The following is a 14411-nucleotide window of genomic DNA, read 5'->3' as shown; positions in this document are numbered from 1 at the left end:
GTGCATATGTACCACATCTTCTTGATCTATTCATCTACTGATGGACCCTTAGGTTGCTTCCATTTCTTGGCTATTGTAAATAGTGCTGCAATAAACATAGGGGTGCATATGTCTCTTCAAATCAGGGATCTTGTTTTCTTTAGGTAAATTCCTAGGAGTGGATTTCCTTCCTGGGTCAAATGGTATTTCTATTTTCAGTTTTTTGAGGAACCTCCATATTGGTTTCCACAATGGCTGAACCAATTTACATTCCCACCAACAGTGTAGGAGGCATCTTACCCACTTTTAATATCCCCAGACTAGCACAGAACTGAGCACAAAGGAAGTGCTCAATAAATACTTATTTATCAAATGACTGAATGAACAACCGTAGATGGATGATGGATGGAAGGAAGGAAGGAAAAATTGGAAGACAGACAAAAAGTTGTGCAGGTAGGTGGAAACGTACAGACCATTTGGCCAGTAGGTTGACAGACAAACCATCAGGGAGACAGACAGATAATATGTTCATGTATATACCAAGAGCAGACAGACAGACAGAAACAGAATGCTCAGTAAATGGACAAATGGATGTGTATGTGTGTGAAACAGAAAAAATGTGGAGGGGAGGGGAGGAAGGAGGAAGAGGTAAGTATGGATGAGTAGATCACTAACAGATAGGCAGGTATATTATGGATGAATGGTCATCCAGATGGTTCGATAGATCAAAAACATGTATAAAAACAAATAAATGAGCAGGTGGACAAAGACCAACAGACAAGGAATCAGACCTGGGACGTGTACATATCTGGCTAGTTAGACAAATTAAAAAGCAGAAAGAGAAATGGTTACATGAATGGGCAGGTAGAGAGATGGACAGAGATATAAACAGATAAACTGGGGAGCAGACAGTTGGAAAGGCAATCAAACTCAGGGCCCCAATGTTTATGTTATCACCTGTTAGATACTTGTTTCCATCAACTATGCAATTTTCTTGTTTGGGAAGAAAAGTTCTGTCTCTCTTGTCACCCCCATCTTCCCTCTTCCTCTCCATCCTCCATCCCTGCTCCATACTCTATCCTACCTCCTCTCTCTCTCTCTCTCTATCTGTTTCCCTCTTTCCTCTCTCCTCCTTCTCTCACAGTCTTCCTCACCTGCTTCTGTCTTTGAGTCCTGGTACTCACAGCTGGCTCTCTGCATCCATAATAAGACATATCACCTGTGTGAGAGGGAATGCCTCTGAGCAGACCTGGATATGGGATAGGGAGGGAGTGTGGGAACCACGGAAAGGCAGAGAACCTCCTCTCACCCCAGCCCTGATCCTTGGCAACCTCAGGCAGTCTTTCTCCAAAATCCAGCAACCAAGTCCTGGCCTAAGGTTCTTTTCTGACCACCTCTCTCCTCATCTTCCAGGCCAAGCAATCCATGAACCTGGGGTTAGGTCTTTGAGGCCTTCTATGAGATCTGTTTACTTTTCAGGCTTGAGGGAAGGGAGCAGACTCAGACTGGCTTTTTTGTTAAGGGGCAAATCTAGATGGCAGGAAGGGAAGGGAGGTCTACCAAGCTCTTCGACCCAAAACCTGGGTTCTCTCCATATTTTGTATCCATATCAGTTATTGGTCACTTCCTGAGTCTCCTCTGCATCTCTCAATTCAAAAAATAATTCTTCAGCTCCTATAGTGTATGAGGTACTATCTGGTGACAATGGAGACAAATGGGAAGGAAGACAAACCCCTCTCCCAGAGGCCTCTTCTCTTTTCTTCTTCCCTTTGTGTGTATCTCTTTGGGCATCTCTGTCTTTCTCTGAGTCAATGGATCAAGGATTAGTCATAAAGCATCCACTGTAGGCCATGCCTTTGGTCTCTCTCTCCTCTGTAGCTCTGCCCTCTTTACATACCACTCCCCACCCCACAGTTTCCAGTTCCCACTTAGGCTGCAGCAAGCATGGCAGGCTCTTTCCAAGAGCAGAAACCCCAGGGGATTCAGGACTCTGGGGAGGTCCCCTTCTCCTTTCCCTCAGGATAAGCAGTCTGTCAGAGGACCAGGGATGTGGAGGGATGCCTTCACAAGGACATAGGCGTGGGTGGCCCCAGGGTAGTCCTCCTGGTGGTTAGAGACCCTCCTCCTCATCCTGCCCTTCCTCTCCTGCTGCCTGCTTATTCTTCCTGAAGCACAACTCCCAGCAAGTGTCCCATTGACAAAGATGACTCAGCATGGCACTCAGAGGTCTCCACCCAGGCCCCAGCTTACTCCCCCACCCACCCACTCCTACCCCCCACAGAACCTTCAGGACTGGCCACCTTCCTTGACAGGCCTGCAGTTTCATGCTTCTCCACTAATCAAATTCCACATCTTTTAAAGCCACACTCAGATGTCACCTGCTCCAGGACACCTTCCCTGATCCCCCTTACAAGAGTCTCCATCTCAGACCCACTGGCACCAAATACACCCTATATACATGCACGATGACCTCCAACTACTAATGTTGACACCAACACCAAGAAGTTCACCATCATCAAGGCTTGTGCTTTCTAGGCAGCTCTGGCCAGAGTACAGGCTCCTCCAGACTTCTGGACAGCTCATCCCCAAGACCTTTCATATTCTTGGTTACCACCTCTCCAAGCAGGCCCTGGTATGTCCACTGGGTCATCCCTCTTGACCTCTTCCATCCACCTTCCTCATTACAGTGACCTTTCCTTCCTCCCCATCACTGCCCTCCTCTCTCTCTTCCTCCTCAATATCGATAAGCTTCCTTGAGAGCCTACTGTGTGCAGAGTGTGCCTCTCCCACCCTCAGGGTACAGATCTGGAGCCAGACTGCCTGTGTTCTAATTCTGGCTCTACTTCCTCCTAGTTGTGTGACCTCAGGCAAATTACTTAATTTCTCTGTGCCTATTTCCTCATCTGCAAGATGAAGTTAATCGTGGTACCTACCTCCCAGAACTGTTGAGAGGATTGAGTTGGTAGAAGTATGGTGTTAGGACAGTGCCTGGCACATAGTCAGTCCTATAGAAATGAGAGTTATTCTATCATGCTTCTGGCCCTGGGGATTCAGGACTCTCAAGTTTAGAGGAAGAGAACTATCAGGTACCAAGTGGCCCCTGTGTGCTCAGAGTCTTGCTTGTTGTGTCTTGATTAAAAACAAACAAACAAACAAAACAAAAAATGCTCTTGTGAGAGGGGATTGTCACCATATTTGTTTCATGGATAAGGAAATGAGGCTTTAAGTAGCCAAAGGGACTTGCCCAAGGTCTCACAACCAACACAGAGAAGATACAAGAATTGAACTCAGATTTACTTGACCCCAACGCTGTGCCTTCCCCAAGACACCATGCTGTTCCTTTGACTTGAGGATCAGGAATATAGGATTTGGAGTTTGTAATTCCAGGATGTGAGGTCTGAGAGTGCTGGTGCTTTGAGAGTCCACATTGTCTTGGCTGGGAGCAGTCTGAGTGAGTAACTTGTTTTCAGAGTGGTTACAGTGTTGACAGGGATTGCAACCTCAGTGTCATACACCCCCATTTTCTGCCTTCTGAAATCAGTGCTCTAGCCTCACAGTATGATTTTTGGGGTTTCCAGGAGTGGGGTCTGGTGAGTACTGGAGGACAGCAAGAGTCATCACATTAATGACCCACTGAAAGTCAGGAAATCCAGGATCACCTAGAGATGAACTTCCTGGTTAGGAAGCCATGACCAGGTGGACCAATGGAGACAGAGGCTTTTGCCAGTTAGGGCCCCGTATGTAAAGAGCTGTACCCCTGGGGCTGGGTCTCATGGGGACTGCTTCCTTTTTTGCAGGAGTGTTCCAGGACTGGATCACTGGCTCTTCAAGGAGCTCAGAGCTGCTCTGGGGAGACCTAAATATTTGGGGACTTACCCAGGATGCAGATATATAAAGGATCAACCACGACACAGCAGTAGAAGTAGAAAAGAAGAGACCCGTTCAAGAGCTTTTAAGAGGTAAAATTCACAGGACTTAGTGATCGCTTGGGTGAGAGAGGTGATGAAAAAGATGGCACTGCCAATGACTCCCAGGTCTCTGGTTTGGATGACTAGTTCTGGGAACCCACAAATGTATTTGGTGCAGGGGGAAGTAATAAATTCATTGTGGATGCATCGGAATTGAGCTTTTTGAGGAATCAGCTGGAGTACTAGTCAGTTCAGAGCTGAGCTCTAAGAAAGGCTGGATGGAAAGAAAAAGTGTGGGGATTGTTTGTGTAAAGGTGATCAGTGGAGCTGTGGGCCCAGATGATGTCACCTCACCGCAGTGAGTGTGGACAGGGAAGAGTGTGGGCTGCAGACGAAATGGTGGTGGATGCCATAATCAAGGACAGCTTGAGAGGGAGGTGGAAGAGACCCCAGCAAAGCAGGAGGGAATGAGGAGATACTGCCATCACGGAAACCAGGCAAGGAGACCCACAAAGGCACCAGCCAGCACAGCTCAGGGTCACAGTGAGAGCAACAAAAATAAAAGTGGCAGTCTGTTAAAGGAGGCAAGGGGTTCCTGGTGGTTGACCTCAAGGAGGGAATTTCATCAAAGTGGTGAGTGGAAGGCAAGTTGTGATGGTTTGAAGATTAAGATGAAGCTGAGGGTTGTACATCTCTGAATGGACAGACATTTGGAAAGAGAGATTCCAGGGGTCAGTGCTGAGCCAGTCCAAATGCACTTTCCAGATGACCTTTGCTTCCATTTCTTCTGTCATGTTCCCCATCACAGACTGCATGTATCTGTCATAATTATTGCTGTCTGCCCTCTTCCTCTGCCAGACTGTAAGCTCCTTCAAGGTGAGCTCCTCATCCACATTCGGGTCCTTCTCTGTACCAGAGACGGTGCTGACCAGATCTGCTGGTGACCAGGAGCTGCTTGTGGAGTGAATGAAAGATTCAAGGTGAGCCCGTGAAGCAAGTTTCCTGGTCTGTGGACTGCTCAGGCAGCGGAGTAGGGAGACTGTGCTCTAGACGAAGGTGGGTGATGGGGAGATTGAAGGCTGAGAATATGGGGAGGTGGGAATCAAGGCACTTAGGGAAGAAGAAATACAGCTGACCTTTCAGCAGAAGTTATTACCCTTTTTAGATTCTGGACTCCTTGGAGATTGCCGGTGTAAATAATGAATACTTCCTCCAGCAGAAAACATATCACACACTCCTATCCAATCTGCATATGCTTTAAGGGCTTCATAGACTCCTGAGGCCCGCCTATGGACCTGCCCAGTAACCCATAGGTTCCAAGTCAAAGGTGCTTCTAAATGGACTATTTACCAGTCTTGTGACTGGTAAAATAGGCATATCACTTACTCACTCTGGACCTCAGTTTCTTTATCTGTAAGATGAGGGATTATGAGGTAGAGGTGGAGAACATAAAGAAATGAACAACTTTGTGAGTCATCTGGTGCGGGTATTTTATATAACAGATATTCCACCCTGTTAACGGGTAGAATTATCCTCATGGAATTAAGGACATGGAGACTCAGTTCAAGAAGCCTGACCAGACATGTATATGAGTAAGTGAAGGAGTTAGAGTCCACCTGGGTCTGTCGGACTCTAAATTCTGGGCTGTCTCTGTAGATAATGCTACATACCACTATGTAATATTATCAAAGTCTGTGCATCCCTGGCATGGTTAACGTACTAATATTCTTGAAAATGCAAACATAAGGCACCACATTGGTATCAGCACTTGAAGTCCCTTCCTTGACATCTGTTCCTCCCCATGAATTCAGGCTGCTTCGTCCTTGCTTCTGTCACCTGCTCCTCCTTTTATTCTTGTCTCTTGATAGTAGGTTTTCTCTAGTCTCCACCTCTTGCTTTCTGTTCTCCCACCTCTTGTTTTCTGTTCTCTCCTCTTTAAATCCTCTCATCCAATAACTTCAGCTATGACCTCCAAGCAGGTGACTCTCAAAGCTATACTCCAGTCCTGAGCCTTATTTCAACCACCTGCTGGGAGTTTATCACCTTAAACCAATGGTCTCAGACTTTGGTGTGCATCAGAATTACCTGGAGCATTTGTGAAGACACAAGTTGCTAGGCTCCACCCCAGCCTTGGGCATCCTTTAACCTACTTGTATCACTATAGGTTAGTTTCCATTTCTAGCTTTTAACATAAATGGAATCATAAAATATGTCCTGTTTATTTTGTTTCTTACTTATTTCACTCAGTATAATTATTTTGAGATTCATCCATGTTGTTGCATGTAGCAATGGCTAATTCCTTTTTATTACTGAGTAGTAATCCATTGCATGAATACAGTTGTTCGTTTCCCCTCTCACCAGCTGATGGACATTTGGGTTTCCATTTTGAAGCTATTACAAATAAAGCTGCCAAGAACATTTGTATAAAAATCTTTATGTTTTTAAATGACAACAACAACACAAAGCCCCAACTTCTGTGGGATGCAGCGAAAGCAGTCTTAAGAGGAAGGTATATAGCGATCCAGGCACACTTGAAGAAGGAAGAACAATCCCAAATGAATAGTCTAACATCACAATTATCAAAACTGGAAAAAGAAGAACAAATGAGGCCTAAAGTCAGCAGAAGGAGGGACATAATAAAGATCAGAGAAGAAATAAACAAAATTGAGAAGAATAAAACAATAGCAAAAATCAACGAAACCAAGAGCTGGTTCTTTGAGAAAATAAACAAAATAGATAAGCCTCTAGCCAAACTTATTAAGAGAAAAAGATAATCAACACAAATCAACAGAATCAGAAATGAGAATGGAAAAATCACGAAAGACTCCACAGAAATACAAAGAATTATTAAAGACTACTATGAAAACCTATATGCCAACAAGCTGGAAAACCTAGAAGAAATGGACAAGTTCCTAGAAAAGTACAACCTCCCAAGACTGACCAAGGAAGAAACACAAAAGTTAAACAAACCAATTACGAGCAAAGAAATTGAAACGGTAATCAAAAAACTACCCAAGAACAAAACCCCTGGGCTGGATGGATTTACCTCAGAATTTTATCAGACACACAGAGAAGACATAATACCCATTCTCCTTAAAGTTTTCCAAAAAATAGAAGAGGAGGGAATACTCCCAAACTCATTCTATGAAGCCAACATCACCCTAATACCAAAACCAGGCAAAGACCCCACCAAAAAAGAAAATTACAGACCAATATCCCTGATGAATGTAGATGCAAAAATACTCAATAAAATATTAGCAAACAGAATTCAACAGCATATCAAAAGGATCATACACCATGACCAAGTGGGATTCATCCCAGGGAAGCAAGGATGGTACAACATTCGAAAATCCATCAACATCATCCACCACATCAACAAAAAGAAAGACAAAAACCACATGATCATCTCCATAGATGCTGAAAAAGCATTTGACAAAATTCAACATCCATTCATGATAAAAACTCTCAGCAAAATGGGAATAGAGGGCAAGTACCTCAACATAATAAAGGCCATATATGACAAACCCACAGCCAACATTATACTGAACAGTGAGAGGCTGAAAGCTTTTCCTTTGAGATAGGGAACTAGACAGGGATGCCCACTCTCCCCACTGTTATTTAACATAGTACTAGAGGTCCTAGCCACGGCAATCAGACAAAACAAAGAAATACAAGGAATCCAGATTGGTAAAGAAGAAGTTAAACTGTCACTATTTGCAGATGATATGATATTGTACATAAAAAACCCTAAAGACTCCACTCCAAAACTACTAAAACTGATAACAGAATACAGCAAAGTTGCAGGATACAAAATTAACACTCAGAAATCTGTAGCTTTCCTATACACTAACAATGAACCAATAGAAAGAGAAATCAGGAAAACAATTCCATTCACAATTGCATCAAAAAGAATAAAATACCTAGGAATAAACCTAACCAAAGAAGTGAAAGACCTATACCCTGAAAACTACAAGTCACTCTTAAGAGAAATTAAAGGGGACACTAACAAATGGAAACTCATCCTATGCTCATGGCTAGGAAGAATTAATATCATCAAAATGGCCATTCTGTCCAAAACAATATACAGATTTGATGCAATCCCTATCAAATTACCAGCAACATTCTTCAATGAACTGGAACAAATAATTCAAAAATTCATATGGAAACACCAAAGACCCCAAATAGCCAAAGCAATCCTGAGAAAGAAGAATAAAGTAGGGGGGATCTCACTCCCCAACTTCAAGCTCTACTACAAAGCCATAGTAATCAAGACAATTTGGTACTGGCACAAGAACAGAGCCACAGACCAGTGGAACAGATTAGAGACTCCAGACATTAACCTAAACATTAACCTAAACATATATGGTCAATTAATATTTGATAAAGGAGCCATGGACATACAATGGCGAAATGACAGTCTCTTCAACAGATGGTGCTGGCAAAACTGGACAGCTACATGTAGGAGAATGAAACTGGACCATTGTCTAACCCCATACACAAAAGTAAATTCAAAATGGATCAAAGACCTGAATGTCAGTCATGAAACCATAAAACTCTTAGAAAAAAACATAGGCAAAAACCTTTTAGACATAAACATGAGTGACCTCTTCTTGAACATATCTCCCCAGGCAAGGAAAACAACAGCAAAAATGAACACGTGGGACTATATTAAGCCAAAAAGCTTCTGTACAGAAAAAGACACCATCAATAGAACAAAAAGGAACCCTACAGTATGGGAGAATTATTTGTAAATGACAGATCCGATAAAGGCTTGATGTCCAAAATATATATATAAAGAGCTCACACGCCTCAACAAACAAAAAACAAATAATACAATTAAAAAATGGGCAGAGGAACTGAACAGACAGTTCTCCAAAAAAGAAATACAGATGGCCAACAGACACATGAAAAGATGCTCCACATCGCTAATTATCAGAGAAACGCAAATTAAAACTACAATGAGATATCACCTCACACCAGTGTAGATGGCTGCCATCGAAAAGACAAACAACAACAAATGTTGGCGAGGTTGTGGAGAAAGGGGAACCCTCCTACACTGCTGGTGGGAATGTAAATTAGTTCAACCATTGTGGAAAGCAGTATGGAGGTTCATCAAAATGCTCAAAACAGACCTACCATTTGACCCAGGAATTCCACTCCTAGGAATTTATCCTAAGAACGCAGCAATCAAGTTTGAGAAAGACAGATGCACCCCTATGTTTATTGCAGTACTATTTACAATAGCCAAGAATTGGAAGCAACCTAAATGTCCATTGGTAGATGAATGGATAAAGAAGATGTGGTACATATACACAATGGAATACTACTCAGCCATAAGAAGGGGGAAAATCCTACCATTTGCAGCAACATGGATGGAGCTGGAGGGTATTATGCTCAGTGAAATAAGCCAAGCGGAGAAAGAGAAATACCAAATGATTTCACTCATCTGTGGAGTATAAGCACAAAGGAAAAACTGAAGGAACAAAACAGCAGTGGAATTACAGAACCCAAAAATGGACTAACAGGTACCAAAGGGAAAGGGACTGGGGAGGATGGGTGGGTAGGGAGGGATAAGTGGGGGGAAGAAGAAAGGGGGTATTAAGATTAGCATGCATAGGGGGGAGGGAGAAAGGGGAGGGTTGTACAACACAGAGAAGACAAGTAGTGATTCTACAACATTTTGCTATGTTGATGGACAGTGACTGTAAAGTGGTTTATAGGGGGGACCTGGTATAGGGGAGAGCCTAGTAAACATAATATTCTTCATGTAAGTGTAGATTAAAGATAAAAAAAAAGCAGTTCCTGCGCAGTGACCTCCAATGAGTTCTACACAATGGTATAAAGGGCATATCAAAGTGTGGGCAAAGGGTCTGTTTGTGTTTATACAGAGGATCAAAGCCTAATTTGGCTACCCAGAAAATGAACTAAGATATGATATGAAGAAGAATTTCCAACATCAGCACTCTCTGGAAGAGTCATACCAGAAGATGATCATCAAAAAACCTCAACAAAGATCCAGGCGATGCTGCAGTTGTAGCTGCATCCATCCCACCGGTTCCTGGACTTGCCATTGGAATGAAGAAGGAGATATCTAAGCTGGCCTGTGCTTTCAGTAAAACAACAAATTTGACTGGATCTATACTGTTGGAACTCAACCAAGAATTAGGAGAAGTGCAAGTTGTAGTGCTCCAAAATCTTACAACTACAGACTATCTACTGTTAAAAGAATATATGGGATGTGAACAGTTCCCAGGAATGGGTTGTTTTAATTTGTCTGATTTCTCTCAGACTGTTCAAGTACAGTTGGACAATATCCATCATATCATAGACAAATTTTCACAAATGCCTAGGGTGCCTAACTGGTTTTCTTGGCTTCACTGGAGATGGCTGGTAATTATAGATCTGCTTTGGTTATGTAACTGTATTCCTATTATGTTAATGTGTGTGCACAATTTAATTAGTAGTTTAAAACCTATACATGCTTAAGTTACTCTACAAGAAGATATGTCAAAGAAATAATCAATCCTCCCATGTTTTCTTCCATCTGCTACCTCTATAGCTTTTCTTCTTCCTTCCTAATTACAACCCTTAAATAGAATTCGTGCCTCATATCGAATTTACCGAGTATCATAATTCCTCCAAGTGGTAAAGATACCTCAAGGCAAATGCTGGGCATAGAAGCCACAGGGCATAAATCTGCAAAGAAGTAAAAATCTAACCTTTTCAAACAATATGGCTTCTCTCTCACTTACCAACTTTACATCTCTCTGTATGGCCCCGGAAGATGACTGGTTAGCCAGAGACGGGTAAGATTCCTCAAGGGAGGAACAACCTAAGACAGGCACAGTCGCAGGGGGGCCATCAGGTGAGAAATTGGGGATCAACAGTGGTGAGGCTTAGAACCTCACCCGCCCTGTTTTGAGAGAAATCTTCTGCATCCGTGGATGTTTTAATGCCCTTGTCTAGCTTGGATTAACACATAGTCTACAGGCACACACCTGATCATCTACATATGCTCTCTTACAACACTAAAGTATGTTTTCTACCTTTATCTTGCATCTACCTACCACTTCAGCATTTTATTAAAAATAAAAAAAATAATAATAATAAAGGGAGAAATGTGGGATCCACATATAAATCAAGTATAAAAATCAAACGAATATTCATATTTGACCTGATTGTTTATAGTTCATAATGCGTGATCAAAACTGAAAGTTTCTGTGATGACTGCCCTTGTACTGTTCACCATGTAAGAACTTATTCACTATGTAAGAATTTGTTTACCATGTAAGAACTTGTTCGTTATGCTTCAGAAGATTGGAGACTGACGAGAATTAGGCTTGTGATGGAATAATAATTGTGCATTGAGCATGAGCATGGATTCCCCTATACAGAATTTTATTGTTGTTAAAAAAAAATCTTTATGTTTTTATTTCTCTTGGAAGTGCAATGGCTGGGTCATATGGTAAGTGTATGTTTAACTTTTAAAGGAATTTTTTAAGGAGCTGAGAGACTGTTTTTCAAATTGCTTACACCATGTTACATAGCCACCAGCAATATATGACCCAGTTTGCTCCACATCTTTGCCAGTATCTGGTACAATCCATCTTTGCATCTTAGCCATTCCAGTGGGCCTGTAGTGGTATCTCAGTGGTTTTAATTAATGATGTTTAGCAGCTTTTCAGCTGCTTATTTGCCATCCATACATCTTCTTGGGTTAAGTGTCTGTTCAAATCTTTGCTTATTTTAAAATTGGATTATTGTCTTCTTACTTTTTAACTGTGAGTGTCCTTCATGTATTCTGGAGCACACCTGCTTTGTTGGATATATGTTTTGCAAAGAAGTATATGGCTTATTATTTCACTTTTTAAAAACAGTACCTTTTGAAGAGCAAACATTTTTAATTTGATAAAGTCCGATTTATTGATTTTTTAATAGTTTGCATTTTTTGAGGGTCATATTTAAGAAATCTTTGCCAAATCCAAGGTTAATAAGATTTTCTGCTGTGTTTTTTCATAGAATTTTTATGGTTCTAGCTCTTCTATTAGGCCTGCAATCCTTTAAAAGTTAACTTTTGTGTGTGGTGTGAGGTAAGGGTTGAGGTCCATTTATTTTTGCATAGGGCTATCCAATTATTTCAGCATCATTTGTTGAAAAGATTCTTCTTTCCCCATTGAATTGGCTTGGTACTTATGTCAAAAATCAATTGACCATTTATGTGTAGGTTTATTTCTGGACTCTAGTATGCTCCATTGATCTGTTTGTCTATCTTTATAATAGTACCACACTGTATTGTTGTATCTTTATACGTCTTGAAACCAGGTAGTATAGACCTTCCAACTTTGTTCTTCTTCAAAGTTATTTTAGCTATTTCCATATGCCTCTGTATTTCCGTATGCATTTTAGAATCCCTTTGCCAATGTCTACAAATAAAAAGTTTGCTGGAATTTTGAGATTGCATTGAATCTATAGATTTGTGGTGTATTGACTTCTTAACAATATTGAGTCTTCCAATGCATTGATACAATATTTCTCCCTTTATTTGGGTTTTCCTTAATTTCTCTCTGCATTGTTTTGTTGTTTTCAGAGTACAGGTCTTGCATATCTTTGGTCAAAATAATGCCTCAATATTTAATATTTTTTATGTTATTTATATGGTATGTTTAAAAATTTTCTATTTCCTATTGTTTATTGCTAGTACATAGAAATATAATATGTATTTGTTAAAACAGATTGTTGGCCCCAACCCAACAGTTCTTTATTCAGTAGGTGTGGCATGTAGTCCCAGAATTTGCATTTCTAACAAGGTCCCAGGTACTGCTGATGCTGTTTGGGGGCCACACTTTGAGAACCATTGACATAAGTGTTTTGCCTGAATCTCCTGTTCCAAACCAAATCACCTGGCCCCAATTAAACTCTTCTTCCGATTTTTCTCTTTCCAGAGGAGGCCCAATTATCCAATTCCACGTCTATTGGTCAACTGAGTTTCCTATTGCAAAACCAATCTGTGGTTTATTTTAACAACCTCAAATCAGTTACCAAACTAATAATACACTCTTGAAATATGTCTGTCCTCTGTCCCCTTCACCTTCCATCTCTTACCTTCATCACTTTCTTCCTTGACCAAGGAAATCACCTCCTAACTGATCTCTCTGTTCCTAGTCTCTGTCTACGACAATCTGTTCTCCACACTCCTAGACTAATCTTTCTAGTGAGCAACTTGGATTGTGCCAGTCTCCTGCTAAGCAATCCCCCACAGGGTTCCCACTGCCAGATGAATTAAGTCTAAACCCCTTACTCTGCCTAGCTGGTATCCATTCCCCTTTCATCTTTAGTAATAGAATTCATGTCTAATCCAAGCTTAGAGTTTTAAAAATTATATTTTTGGTATCCCTTGCAGATAAATGGCCATGTGACTAAGTTCTGGCCAATAAGATATAAGTAAATACAAGTTTCTGGGTGCCACTTCCTGGAAGGTTCCATAAAAGTTCCATAAAGAGGCAGATAGCTGGACACATTACCGTGTTCCCTTTCCTTTTTCTCCATGTCTGGAACGCTGGGGCTCAAGCAGCCATCTTGGACTCTGAGATAACTTTAAAGATGGAAGCACTCGTTGAGGATATAAGGAGCCTGGATCCCTGTTGATCACCAGGACCAATCCCAGGCCACCAAACTAAAGTTATTTTACTTAACAGAAAAAGAAACCTTTATGTGTTTAAGCTGCTGTCATTTGGCTGCTTGCAGTCAACCCTAATCCTGATACACCTGATATAGAAAGCTGTCCAAATATTAATCCCAACATACTTTCCAGTAATCTCTGATTTTACCCTTCCTACAAAGCTTGAACACACCATGTTCTAGCCAAACCATATTATTTTCTGTTTTCTAAGGACAATTTGTGGCCCCTTTCTCTTTTTCTTAGCTCATCTCTTGCTCTTCCTCCATATCTCCCTATTGAACTCATGCTCCGATGGACCTTCTTCCATGAATCCTTCCCTGATTCTTTTATCTAAATGTGATTTCTTTCTGTTCTGAATTCTCAGGGTATTCTAATTATGTCCTTCTTGGCACTCAGAGTCTGCCCTGAATTATCATTATTTAAATGCCTATCCTTCTAGATTATAAATTCCCTGCATGGTGCCAAGCACAGTGTTACAGTTCAACAAAGATTTGCTGAAAGAATTCATGAATAAATGAAGGAATGAAAACAAATAGTAAACATCTGCTCCCTTCTCATCCTGTGCAACATCCATCCTAACCCCTTCAAAGGGACTGAATGAGGTTGGAAATGTTCCCGCAATTGATAAGAGAAAGAGACAATGGGTACAAGGCCAAAAGACCTCCTCTCTCTGGAGAGAACAAGGCTAAGGGAGAATTATTATGCTGGGCCCAGCCTACCTTGTAACAACAACAGCTGCTACTACTACTATTACTTCTACTATGTACTAAGCACTTGCTATGTGTTGGCCCCATGCAAAGTGATTTACATGTACTATTTGTATAAGCCACTAGAAGCCTATGAGA

The 14411-nt window shown here is 41.4% G+C and overlaps 1 long non-coding RNA gene across 1 annotated transcript in view; it reads left to right on the top strand.

Annotated features, from left to right (window-relative positions):
• Positions 1-3093: 3093 nt before the first annotated feature.
• Positions 3094-14411, top strand: part of LOC108409572 (uncharacterized) — a 38853-nt gene continuing 27535 nt past the window's right edge. The window contains exons 1-2 of the long non-coding RNA XR_001856264.3: positions 3094-3938; positions 4746-4867. This is a non-coding gene — a long non-coding RNA (uncharacterized lncRNA). The remainder of the gene's footprint in view (positions 3939-4745; positions 4868-14411) is intronic.

Source organism: Manis javanica, chromosome 7 (genome assembly GCF_040802235.1).
Source record: "Manis javanica isolate MJ-LG chromosome 7, MJ_LKY, whole genome shotgun sequence".
In the NCBI taxonomy this organism is placed as follows: domain Eukaryota; kingdom Metazoa; phylum Chordata; class Mammalia; order Pholidota; family Manidae; genus Manis; species Manis javanica.
The sequence above is the reverse complement of the archived record's forward strand: the minus strand, read 5'-3'. Positions and strand labels throughout refer to the sequence as shown.